General features: G+C 47.6%; 1 protein-coding gene across 1 annotated transcript in view; it reads right to left on the reverse strand.

Annotated features, from left to right (window-relative positions):
* The window catches only part of RANBP10 (RAN binding protein 10), a 69025-nt gene that overhangs the window by 18006 nt on the left and 38061 nt on the right, over positions 1–12958 (reverse strand). The gene's annotated exons all lie outside the window — the stretch shown is intronic.

A 12958-nucleotide genomic window follows, 5' to 3' on the forward strand; every position in this document is an offset into this window, starting at 1 on the left:
GCTGAGTAGAGGTACTTGAGAGAGAAGCCAGACAGTCACACGAGCCCAGCCAGGCCTGAGCCCCTCTCCACAGCCTGCCACCGCCTCAGTCAGCACTCTTGGCCTCTCACAGAGCCAGCTATGGACAGGTCCTGGCCATGCCAAAAAAGCAGTGAATCCAGCAAGTCACCATCTCTGAGGAGGTGAGGCAGCTCCATTAAAGAAGGAGCCTTAGCTGTGCCTAACAGGAACCAAAACTATGCTTGACCTGGAAGGGGCTTACCAGAAGGCCATATAACAAGGAGGCGGTCAGGGAAAGCCTTGTGAAGGAGAGGGGATGTGAACTGAGCTCTGAGGTGTATCATGGTGGGTTTTTATAAACGATTTTTTAATTGAAGTATAATTTACATTAATAAGATTCTCCCTTTTTAACCACAGTTCAATAAGTTTTAAAAAATGTTAACAAATGTTACCACCACCACAATCAAGATACACATTTCCATCATTCCAAAAAGGTTGCCTCATGCCTCTGTGCAGTCAGTCTCACTCCACCAACCCGCAGTCCCTGGCAACACTGATCCGATCTGTGCCTATGATTTTGCCTTTTCCAGAATGTCACATAAATGGAATCACAGAATATGGAGCATCTTGTTTCTGGCTTCTTTCACTTAGCATAACACATTTGAGATACATCCATATGGTTAGGTGTACCAGTATTTCATTTCTTTTTCTTTTTTTATCGTTTTTAAAACTATTTTTATTTCTTCTTCTTCTCCCCAAAGCCCCTCAGTACATAGCTGTATATTCTAGTTGTGGTCCTTCTGGTTGTGGCATGTGGGACGCCACCTCAGCATGGCCTGACAAGTGGTGCCATGTCCAGACCCAGGATCCGAACTGGTGAAACCCTGGGCCACCAAAGCCGAGCGTGCGAACTTAACCACTTGGCCACGGGGCTGGCCCCATTTCATTTCTTTTTATTGAATAGTACTCCATTATATGGATATACCACAGTTTATCTATTCACCAGCTGGTGACATTTAAGTTGTTTCCAGGGGCTGGCCCCGTGGCCGAGTGGTTAAGTTCGCACGCTCCGCTGCAGGCGGCCCAGTGTTTCGTTGGTTTGAATCCTGGGCACGGACATGGCACTGCTCATCAAACCACGCTGAGGCAGCGGCCCACACGCCACAACTAGAAGGACCCACAATGAAGAATATACAACTGTGTACCGGGGGGCTTTGGGGAGAAAAAGGAAAAAATAAAATCTTTAAAAAAAAAAGTTGTTTCCAATTTTTTGACTATTATGAATAAAACCAATAAATTTTGTGTACAGGTCTTTGCATGGACATATGTTTCCATTTCTATTCTACAAATACTTAGAAGTGGTATTGCTAGGTCAGAAGATAAGTATATGTTTAACTTGATAACAAACTGTCGAACTGTTTTCCAAAGTGGTCGTATTGTGTTGAATTCCCACCAGCAATGTACGAGTTCCATATTCTCAGTGGCACTTGGTAACAGTTGTTTTTGTTTTTTTCTTCTTCTTTTAGCCATTTTAGTAGGCATGTAGTGGTTTTAATATCACTGTGTCTTTAGTTTGAATTTCCCCAATGACCGAGGATGTTGAGCATCTTTTCATATACTTATTTACCATTGGTTTATTAGAAAAAGTATTGAATTGTTTATTTAAATCTTTAATCCATTTTGTATTGGGTTGTAAATCTTTTCTTGTTTTTTTAGTGAGGAAGATTGGCCCTGAAATAACATCCGTTGGCAATCTTCCTCTTTTTTTTTCTCTCTCCAAAGCCCCAGTACATAGTTGTTATCCTAATTGTAAGTCATTCTAGTTCTTCCGTGTGGGATGCTGCCACAGCATGGCTTGATGAGTGGTGTGTAAGTCTGCACCCAGAATCCAAACCAGGGAACCCTGGGCTGCCGAAGCAAAGTGCATGAACTTAACCACTCAGCCACGGGGCCAGGCCCTGGCTTGTAAATCTTATTGAGCTGTAAGGGTTTTACATATATTTTGGATACAAATTATTTTATGTGTTTTCCATGTATTTTCTCCTAGTCTGTGGCTTGTCTTTTCATTTTCTTAATAGTTTCTTTCAAAGGCCTGCTGGGATTTTAATTGGGATTATGTTAAATCTATAGATTAATTTGGAGAGAACAGATAGCTTAATAACACTGATTATTCCAATCCATGAAAATGGCACATCTCTCCATTTATTTAGGTCTTCTTTACTTGCTCTCAACAATGTTTTGACAAATTTACCTCTAAGTATGCCATTTTTTATTTTTTATAAACGTTATTTTTAAACTTAAATTTCCAATTGCTTCTTGCAATTATATAAAAATTAATTTGGTGGGTAGGGGAATGAACTCAAGGTTTCTTTTGGGAGTGATAAAAATATTCTAAAATTAGATTATGATGATGGTTGCACAACTCTGTTATGCTAAAAACCATTGAATTGTACACTTTAAATGGATGGATTTTATAGTGTGTAAATTTGATCTCAATAAAGCTATTAAACACACAACCACATACATTTGATTTTTATATATTCACCTGGTATCCTGCAACCGTGTTAAACTCACCAATTAGTTCTGGTAGCTTTTGTGAAGATTCTTCAGGATTTTTTAATATACCATCTGAGGATAAAGACAGTTGTATTTCTTCCTTTCCACTCTGCATGCCTTTTATTTCTTTTTCCTGCCTTACTGCATTAACCAGGACCTCCAATACAATGCTGAATAGAAATGGTGAGAGCAGAAGTGATATCTCTGAAGGGTACAGGTTTTATACAGGGAAAAGTGTAAAGAAGGGCATTCCAAGAGGGAGAAATACAGGTAAAGGCATTAATGCATGTGGGAGAGGAGGGTGTGAGCTGCAGAGGGGCCTGCCTCCCTGCTTGCTAAGGAACACAGTGGAGCCCAAAAGCCCATGGCAAGCAAGCCAATAGGCTGGCAGGCAGGTCCCCAAGGCAGCCCCCCCAGTTAGTTTTCTCAGCTTCTGCTGCCTCCTTGGGGTCTAAGCAGTAGGCTCATGAGAACACACTTAAATACACCCCTCCACTCCCAAGCGGCATGGTAAAAGCAGCTCTTCTCTGGGAGAAAAAGGTCAGTTGAGGCAGGGTGCATGAGGATCTGAGTAGCTCAGAAAGGAAGGCAGGGCTCAAACACTCACGGTATATGTGTGTATGTGTGGGCAGAGCGAGGGCGGGGGTGTGGGCAGGCTGGAAACAAAGGTGTGGGGATGAGAACAGATAGATGACAGGACCAGGGGTTGGCAAGGAAGACAGACGGCATGACTAGAGAGGTGGAGCTGCCCAGACTCTGGAGCCAAAACTATGCCCTGTGTTTGGACCTATGACCTCAAGGGCAAGTTGCCCCTCGTGGTCACAGCACCTATCCCAAGCCTTGTGTACCCTGAGGTTTCAGGTCTTTTCAGCCAGGAACGCTCTGGATAAGCAAAGATTTCCCAGAGACCATAGTGGGGAACAGGCCAAAGCTGAATGGCTCTTGCTAATGGGTACAGGGCTCAGAGCCCTGCTGCTCCCCTCCCTGCATCTTTTCACCGCATCACAAGGAAACTAGCGTGAGAACTGTTCAGGACTGGCTTTAGAAGGGCCAAGGCCTGGACCTGGAGCCAGGCTCTATTCTTACCTTCCCAATTCCCCAGAGACATTGGGAGTGCCTGGATCAAGGGACAGGGTGCTGCTCCGGGCATCAACCCAACTTCTAAGCTCCCCAAGCCCAGGAGTGGTAGGGGCCTTTCTATTGCTGGTGGGTACACAAATCATTTGACCTCAGGGAAATGGGTCTTCTGGGGCACAGTGATGCCCACTTGTGCACTGAGAGGCAGGCTGATGAGGCTATCACAGGCAAAACCTCTCCTCCGGCATCAATGCAGGAGGCCTTATGGCTCCTGGCAGCAGTGGCTGCTCCCTTGGTCTATAGAAGGCCACAGATGAAGGGCGGCCACCTGGACAGCAGTGAAGAGCAATACGACAATCATCCCTCCAGGGCTAGCTCAGACTGTGCTTGGTGGCCCCAGACATGCCCACCACGAGCTTCCCGTGAATTCCAATGGGATTCTCAGCATGGAATCCCCCATGATGGGCTGTTCTGCTATAGTGCCCTGCAGCTGCTAGAAACTCAAACTTCTGCTCCAGGGGTCTGGAATGGCAGGGACAAAGATAGGGCTCTCCTCAATGCTGCTTGACCAGCACAACCTTACCTAAAGCTGAGTCCACTAATCACCACCTCTTAAGGCCATGTGGCTGTGGGGGAACACTGTCCAGCAAAGCTACTGACCCTTCCAGCTCTCCCCAAAGAATCCTTCAAGGAGGGCTGCTTGCTGTTCTGATGGGTCTTCTCAGAACTATGCCCATAGCTGCTGATACCCACTGGGTCCTTCCCTTTTGCCAGCACATCATGATCAGTTCCAATGCTTGGCCCTTGAAGTTTTCCATAACATTCTTTGGTCCTCTCCTAGTACACTGCCCACATCCCTGGTCCATCCCTGATTCCTGCTGAGCCTCTCCAATCACCAGTCACTGTTCCTGGAACTGTCCCTGTTCCCCTACCCCCACCCCAAGACCACAAGCTCCTTGGAGCAGGGCCACACAATCTCATCACCAGTTCCCCCAATGCCCAGCACATCAAGAGTCTGAAAGGTGGTACAGGTGTGTGCAAACACATGTATGTGTGTTCATGTGCAGTGACTAGTCCTAGCCACCAGCCCACCTCTTTTTCATACAAGTAAGATCCAGTGTGACACATCTTTTACACAGATTTTACTGTCTAGAAGATACAAGGCATGAGCTGGAAGGCTTTGTTCTTTTTTGCTTTCTCAGATTGAAGCAGTAGATACTCTAGAAAACCTAATAATACTGTGGCCATCTGATTTATCAAAGCTAGTAAAATCACCTGGAAGAAGCACTACCTACTTAGTGACTCAAGGATATCTGGGAGATATTTTTGTTTCAATGTATGGGAGCTCAATAACCATCACCAAAACAATAGATGTTTACATTGTCAAAGCCCTAAAATAAAAATTTAAGTATTTTGAATACTTTTCTTCAAAAATAAACTATATAATTATTTTGACAAAACCACTACAGAGTTTTTAGATTTTTAACTCTAGCTATAAGTATGGATTTTAAGCTTATAAAGAAAAACTGAAAAATTCCATTTTTTAAAAAAACCATAAAATAGAGTCAATTCAGGATTCACCATCACTTCAGTTTGGCTAGAAAATAGGTAAGTTTTCCTGGTGTTTTTTTTTTTCAATTTCCAAATGATTGATTGATTATATAGATTTTTCCCAAAGGAAGAAAATTCACAGTCCCTGTGGTACACTGAATAAGGCCTCACAAAGATGTACATGTCCTAATTCCCTGTGAATATGCTACTTTACATGGTAAAAAAGATTTTGCAGAAGTAATTAGATTAAGGCTCTTGAAATGGGAAGATTATCCTAGATTATCTGGGGGGCCCAACGGAATGACAAAGGTCCTTGTAAGAGGGAGACAGGAGGATCAAGTCAGAAAAGGTGATGTGATGCTGGACGCAGAAAGAGATTGGAAGATGCTACACTGCTGGCCTTGAAGATGGAGGATGAGGCCATGAGTCAAGGAATGTAGATGGACTCTAGAAGCTAGAAAAGGCAAGGGAACAGATTCTCCTCTAGAGGCTCCAGAAAGAACACCGTCCTGCTGGCACCCTGATTTTAGGACTTCCGTCCTCCATAACTGTGAAATGATTACTTTAAGCCACTACTATTGTTAGAGCAGCAATAAGACACTAATACAGTCCCCTATGGCTATAAAAGAAGCTACTAAGAATCTACAAGGATCAGTGCACACAAGTAACACCTCAGCTCCCCGTCTCTTGCTCCTCAAAGTGCTATGAAGTTAAAAGCTCTTCCAAGAAAATCACAGAGCTATAATGTATCTTCAATTTAAACTATCATTTTATAGCCAATATTTTTTCCAAACACAATTAAAAGACTGTGTACATATAAGGTATATATGTATGTGTGTGAAAGGCAGCTTGGGGTTAAAAACAGAATGTTATTATACACTTCATTTAGTAACAGCAGCTGCTCCCACAGCTGGGTTTATGGCTAATGTTCTTCTTTCCCATCCTCTACATCATCAGCTCACCACCAAATAGTTAACAAAGGCCTACTCCATGGAGTTGACAAAGTGGGTGAAAGGAGTAGAGAAGACACAATATGCAAGTAACCCAATAAGCAAACAAGAAAACTTCTCGTAGGTAAAATGTGCTCTGAAGAAAACAAAGCCAGATGATGGGCTAGAAATGGGAGCAGGGATGAGGACTGACCAGGATGGAGTAGTCAAGTTAGTCCTTGCTGAGGGGTGACCCCTGAGCAGAGGTCTGCCTAATGAGAGGATAAGAAGGAAGAACCTTTGGGGTAAAGGGAATGAGCTCAGCATGTCTGAGAAACAGAAGGGTGGCCAGAGGGGCTGGAGCCGAGTGACACTTAAGAAAGACTTGGAGTAGAGTGGACAGGACTCACTGAAAGTGGGTGTTGATGGCATGAGAGGAAACAAGGACGACTCCCAGAATTTTGTCCTGGGCACATGGGTGGATGGTTGGACAATTTACTAACAAACAGGGAAGACGTGCAGAAGGAGCAGGTCTTTTGGACATGTTGAGTCTGAGATGTTTTATTAGACATCCAAGCAGGCAGGTGGCTATACAAAGCAGGTGAGATGACTGTAGCTTGTCCCAGAGGCAGCAAGGCTGTGATGGGGAACACTCACTAAACAGTGGTGTGGACAGAAAACTTAAAATGAAGTCACTGGAGGATTTTCCTACTGTGTTGTCTTGATACAATGGCTTTCTGTTTTTCTTTTGGGAGAAAAATTCAGGCTAGTCAAGGACTAGAAAGGGCAGAACAAACACAAAAGAAAGGCACCAGAAGCCCAAAACAGATGAGGAGATGTTAAAGGGAACAAAGTTACTCTAAATGGATTCAGTTATCCCACCCTTAATGAACCTTCTTCCCAGGCCTTGAGAAGCCGTACAGCAGAAAGGAGCTGATACTACCACTGCCATTCTTGAGGAATTGGGCAGAAAGGAGAAAAACCATAACGCCAAGGCCTAGCCACCATTGCACATTTTGTAGCAAGTTTCTTTGTTGTTGTCAGTCTTAGGCTAGGGTCCTACAGAGGGTGGTTTGGTCTCTGTTAGAAAGAGACACTGTAGCCTTGGGTGCCAAGGCAGCCAGTGTGGCCTGAAGGGCCACTGCAGTCTGGTCCTGGTCATAGCACTGTCCCTCCAAGATGGTAAGCCCTGGGAAGCCACTCACTTACCTCCTCAGACCTTAGTTCCCTCCTCTACAAAATGAGTAGGGAGTAATTAGACATCGTTGTCAAAGAACCTTATGTGTCTACTTGTAAGAAACAATCTGATTCTGAGTCTCCTAACCAATCAGCAGACATGGTCATCCCCATCTTGGGTTGAGGAAACTGAGGCACTGAGAGCTGCATGAAGGCCTGTCGTCTTGTAGATAACACTCTCAGAAACTCAGTTCTCCTTTCTTTGAGGGATACTCAGGTGAGCACCAAGCAGATACCCCTGAGGGTGAAGCCACCATCTCCTTCTTCCTGAGGTGGGCCTGAATCCAATTGCAGGGAAGACGAAGATGCTCTGAAAATAGTACAGCGTGAGTTCCTCAACACTGGACTCCGTCAGAAAAAAACTTCAGGTAACCCCTAACAAGGTTTCTGGACCCCAGGCTTGGCTGACCTGACCAACACTACTGCCTACCAGTATCTGGCTAAGTTCCATCAACCATGAGAAGGGACTGGGCACAAAGCCTCCTGGCACCCCTCTCCTAAGGCTGCAAAAACAAACAGCAGGTAGGGGAAGGAGGAGTGCCAGGGCAGGTCTGCCAGCCCCCTTCTTTAGGAGATAGCACTCGCCTTCTCTTAACAAGTAGCTCTTCTCCTGTGCCCACTCTGTGGCTCCAGTGCACACTGCTAATCCCAGTAACCCATCCCCCCTCAGGGCTGGGCTGACCCAAACTGGACCAATCAGAAATCTTCCTGGAATTTTTCTACAAGGGAGCTAGGAGGAGAGCAGGTCTCAAAGCTCTGTGCTGCCATCATTCCAACCTTGTGTAGAAAGCCAGTTTAACAGGCTAAAGCTAATAAGCAGAAAGCAGAGGCAAGAGACAGACACAGAGACAGAGACAGAGAGAGAGAGAGAGAGAGAAAGTCCCAGACAGCATTTGAGAGTCCCCAAGACCTGGCTTCTCTGTTTGTCCTGCCTGAGGTCTAGTGGACAAAGCTGACGAGATAGGCGTCTCTCCCCTGAAGCAACCAAAGTACTCTAACTACAGGGACCACATCTAAGCATATTTTTGTTCACCCTGCATAACATGTGGCCCACAGCTGGTGCTCAAGAAAAGTTTGTTGAAACGAAAAGGCAAATGTGGCCAAGGGCTGGCAGGAAACCTGAAGTACAAGATTGTCAATGGGTCAGACCTCGTTGTGATACACTGCCCGTGGGCAATCCTGTGAGGAGTTTTGTTGTTGTTTTTCTTTTAAAGAAAATTAGAGCTGTCTTTTTGCATCATACCCCTACTCATAGAGACTGATGGTGAAGCCACTTCTGGGCCCTGGAAAGAGGTCTGCAGCTGGGCTGCTGACCTGGCTCTACCTCTGGGGAAGTCATTTAACTTCTCTGGGGCTCAGTTTCTTCTGTGAAACACGGCAGGTGATGCAGACATCCCTGCCAGCTCTAGAAGAATCCACATTCAAAGTCCCCCTTCCCATTAAAAGGGTCCAGCAGCTATGGTCATTCCCATACCTCTGCCTGAGCAAGCCGCCTGTCTAGTCCCACCATCCTCTGCTTCAGAATAGGCCCTTCCCCACTACCCCCAACTCCTGTCCTGGAGTCAAAGTCAGCAACTTCCTAAGCATAGGCCCCACCAGCATGAGCAGTCACTTCTCGCTGGATGGGCCTGGTGTGAGAGATGATGTGCTCAGGAATGAGAGCTGTCACCCTTACCACAGGGCCAAAGCCAGCTGTCTCAGAGGACAGTGGGATGTAAGGGCCAGAAGAAAACAAGGGGGCACAGGCTCTATAGGGAATCAGATCCAAGTGGCTCTGGTTCAGAGGATGCCTAGGGCTGTATGATGGGGACAACACTCTGTCTACACAGAGAGTGCCACCCAAATAACCATTCTTCCCTTTCCAAAGAGAATAAGCCTTGTCACTCCCAGAGGGAACTGATGGGTAGCCAGTCTGGCGCCCACACAGAAAAGCTTATCCTCTGCCACGTCAGACACCTATTAGATGCCAGTGATGCAAGGAGAAGCCAAACCACATTCAGGCCAGGAGGCCCCAGGTGCCCAGTTCAGATGCTCTGGCACCACCCACTTCCCCCTCCATCATCACTCAGAGCGGAAGTATCAGTCACAGAAATGCGGGGGTGGCTGAGGAAATGGTTCATGATCTTAGCACTCCCAGATGCCATCCCAGGTTAAAGGGCCCCAGAGGTGGGAGATTCCTCACTGCGGGGCGGAGGTACCATAGAGTCCAGCATGATTGCTCCAAGAGCCCACTCTTTGCCACTCTTACCTGCCAGGACACACCAAAGGCCTCAGTCCCAGTGGAGCTAGGAATGAAAAGGACTCCTACTGCTGAGTGGAAAGATTTACACACCATCAGCACATTAGCACAGAACTGTGGGAGGGGGGCTAGTGCTGTGCCTGTCTGCTAAGTTCTGGTCCCGGCCCAAGGCTGACCAGGACAGAGTCCAGCCTATGTCTCTCTCACAAAGCTGGCCTAAGCGCTGACCTCTATGCCGCCAAACCAGCCATCTCTCCCCAACAAATGGGTCCTAATCATCATTGGACTTTGCGGTCAGAGAGACTTGGGTTTGAATCCCAACCCTATCACTTCTTAGCCCCTCTGAGTTCCCCTGGCTGAACTTCTCTTTCAGGTTGATGGAAGGATTAAACGAGAATGGACATGGAATACCAGTCCACAGGAGGCACACACTGGCGAGTTTCCCTTCCTTCTCCATCTCTAACACCAGCTCAGTGGTCAGGCCTGGGCGCTTCAGACTTCCTGCTCTCTTCTGGCCTGAGGGAACAAGCAGAGGTGGAGCTGATCACCAACCACCTCTTCTAAGAGCCAACCAATAGCAGCCCCAGGCCTGCTCCACTCTTGCTTGTCCCGTTTCCTGTGGAGGCCACTGACCTTCAGAGCATTTGGCAGAGCTCAACAGCCATGCCCAGTAGCTCTCAGAATGTCACTCTTGAGGCTGGTTATGGAGGGAAGGAGCTAAGCAGGCTTGCCCAGGGTGCTTCCTGAGCATGAGGGTTGCAGTGGAGAGCACATGTGCCATGGGGAACCTCATGGCAGGGCTGTTTCTCAAGGTTGGTCTCTCACTCAGAACCATCCCTCTCCAGAAACCCATCTGAGAGATGCCTTTCCCATAACCTCAGATATCTTAAAAAAATCTCACAGGATCACTGCCTGGAGCAGCTTGACAATGGATAATGGGAAAGCAAAAGATTAGAGTTTTTCATTCAGCAGATGCTGAGGGCTGGCATCAGAGAAGGCCTGTCACAGTACTCACACAGCTGTTACCCTGAGCCATAAGACCAAGGAATAGGATCAAGACAACCCTAAGGCGATGCCTCTGGGAGCTCTTGGCCAGAGGGGCCAGGGATGCCCTGGGAGTCTTCTTTTCATGGTGGCTCAGCATGGAAGCCAAAGTAAAGAGGGCAGGAAAAAAGGTTGTTTCTACAAGGTAGCTGGTGACACCATGGGCTGACACCATGTGGAGCCTGCCCTCATAGGGACACCAGGCCCTACACTGCAACAGCGCCAGGTGTCAGCTTAAAGCCATAGGCAGGGCCGGCCCGGTGGCATAATGGTTAGGTGCACACATTCCGCTTCAGCGGCCTGGGGTTCGCTGGTTCAGATCCCGGATGCGGACAAGGCACCGCCTGGTAAGCCATGCTGTGGTAGGCGTCCCACATATAAAGTAGAGGAAGATGGGCATGGATGTTAGCTCAGGGCCAGCCTTCCTCAGCAAAAAGAGGATTGGCAGGAGATGTTAGCTCAGGGCGGATCTTCCTCAAAAAAAAAAAAAAAGCCATGGGCAGGGTGAGGAACTATATAATTAGCACCTGTATATGAAGGGGAGTTCCAGAGGTCATATTCCCCCCCCCCCCAACGCCCAAAAAACAGATACCTAAAGGCGAGGAAAGGGTCACGGGCAGCCAGGATGGGTCTAGTTGGGTCTGGCTAGGACATGGTTCAAATAGCATTTGGCATATTTGGTAGGGCTACCTGCCTATACCTCAGGCTCCCATAGGACAGACTGGGTCTGCCATCCATGCTGAATCAGGCTAAGAAAAGGGGGTGGCACTGTCCTGCAAAACTGAGGAGCAACCTCAACTCCCAGGTCTTGGTATCTCTCCTCTGGGGTTGGGTTTGGCTTTTCCTTGTTTCCCACTGAGCTCCTTTTGAACCTCTGGGGAAAGGCAATAGGTGGGTGTCCCCTGGTAATGTGGGAGCCTGTGACTGCATACATCACCAGATCCTGGGATGGGCATGCAAAAAACCCTTCCGAAAAGAAGGCTCAGGCATGGTATTCCAGTGTTTCCAGGACCCCTAGATACAGACTTCTGTCCAGCACTAGGGAAGTAAGGGATTGAGCAGTAACTGATCCCCACTTAGCTCCACCCTGATGCGGCCCCAGCCTCAAGCCACACTGAGAGGACACTAGAGAATCTCTGTTTTCAAAGACTGACAAACTTGGGTTTCAGAACTGGCCCTTCTGCTATTGATGAAACCTCTTATCTCAAAGGACTTAACTTGCCCTGAAAAATGCAGTCTTAGGGGCCGGCCCCGTGGCCGAGTGGTTGAGTTCGCGCACTCTGCTTCTGCGGCCCAGGATTTCACTGGTTCGGATCCTGGGCGTGGACATGGCACCGCTCATTAAGCCATGCTGAGGGGGCATCCCACATGCCACGACTAGAAGGACCCACAACTAAAAATACACAACTATGTACCAGGGGGCTCTGGGAGAAAAAGGAAAAATAAAATCTTAAAAATAAAATACAGTTGTAAATTCAGAATTTTTACCTCTGTACTACAGAGAAGTGGGAGCTGGTATTTGGAAGAAGAAAACAGGATATCGTAGACAAGAAATCCTCCAGCCCAGAAATAGTACTTTCCATGTCTGACTCAGTTGCCTCACTTCAAAAGGCTGCTGAGCAGCCCCGGAATGTTTGGTAATACATGTCTCCCTATGGGTGAGGGAAGAGGCCCATGGAAAAGGAGCACGAGCCTGGCTGGCCGTAGGACCAAGGGCACTGCTGGCCCAGGGAGGAACATCAGGGAAGCAAAGGGCCTCTTACATGAAACAAGCTCCACAGTGGGGACCACGGTGGATCCTGTGGCACCAACACCATTAACCACCACATGAGCCACCAGAGGCTTTAACCAGCTACCTGGTCCTTGGGCCCAATTGCCAAACCACCCTCTGTTCTGGACTGCCCAGTAGAACCTGTTGCCAGAGCTACAAGGCTTCTGGATATCTACCCCTCCACTCTCATCCAGGTCATTTCCCAAGGATATCTCAGACAAAGAAAGAACTGAGTGAGAAAGGCAGCGAGGGGTTTGTCAGCACCAGGCATACAACCCCAACCTATCTTCCCACAGCCCTGGTCCTGGGCAGCTGTTCCAGTGGCTTCAGAGAATCTCCTGGCTGCTCCATTTCCCAGGCAAGGCTGCCTCGAGGTACCCTACAGGCTTGAATGGCAGGGTCATCACCAGTTGGCTTCTTCCCTTTACCAGCCTCAGCTGGTACTCACTTGAGAGGCCTTTATGGCGCCTACAATCATACCAGGGGAGGTGAGGCCTGTTTCCAAGTGCTCTGTGAGGGTCAGGAGGAGGTACACCCAGATACCCAGTGGGGTCC

Source organism: Equus przewalskii, chromosome 3 (genome assembly GCF_037783145.1).
Source record: "Equus przewalskii isolate Varuska chromosome 3, EquPr2, whole genome shotgun sequence".
Taxonomy (NCBI): Eukaryota; Metazoa; Chordata; class Mammalia; order Perissodactyla; family Equidae; genus Equus; species Equus przewalskii.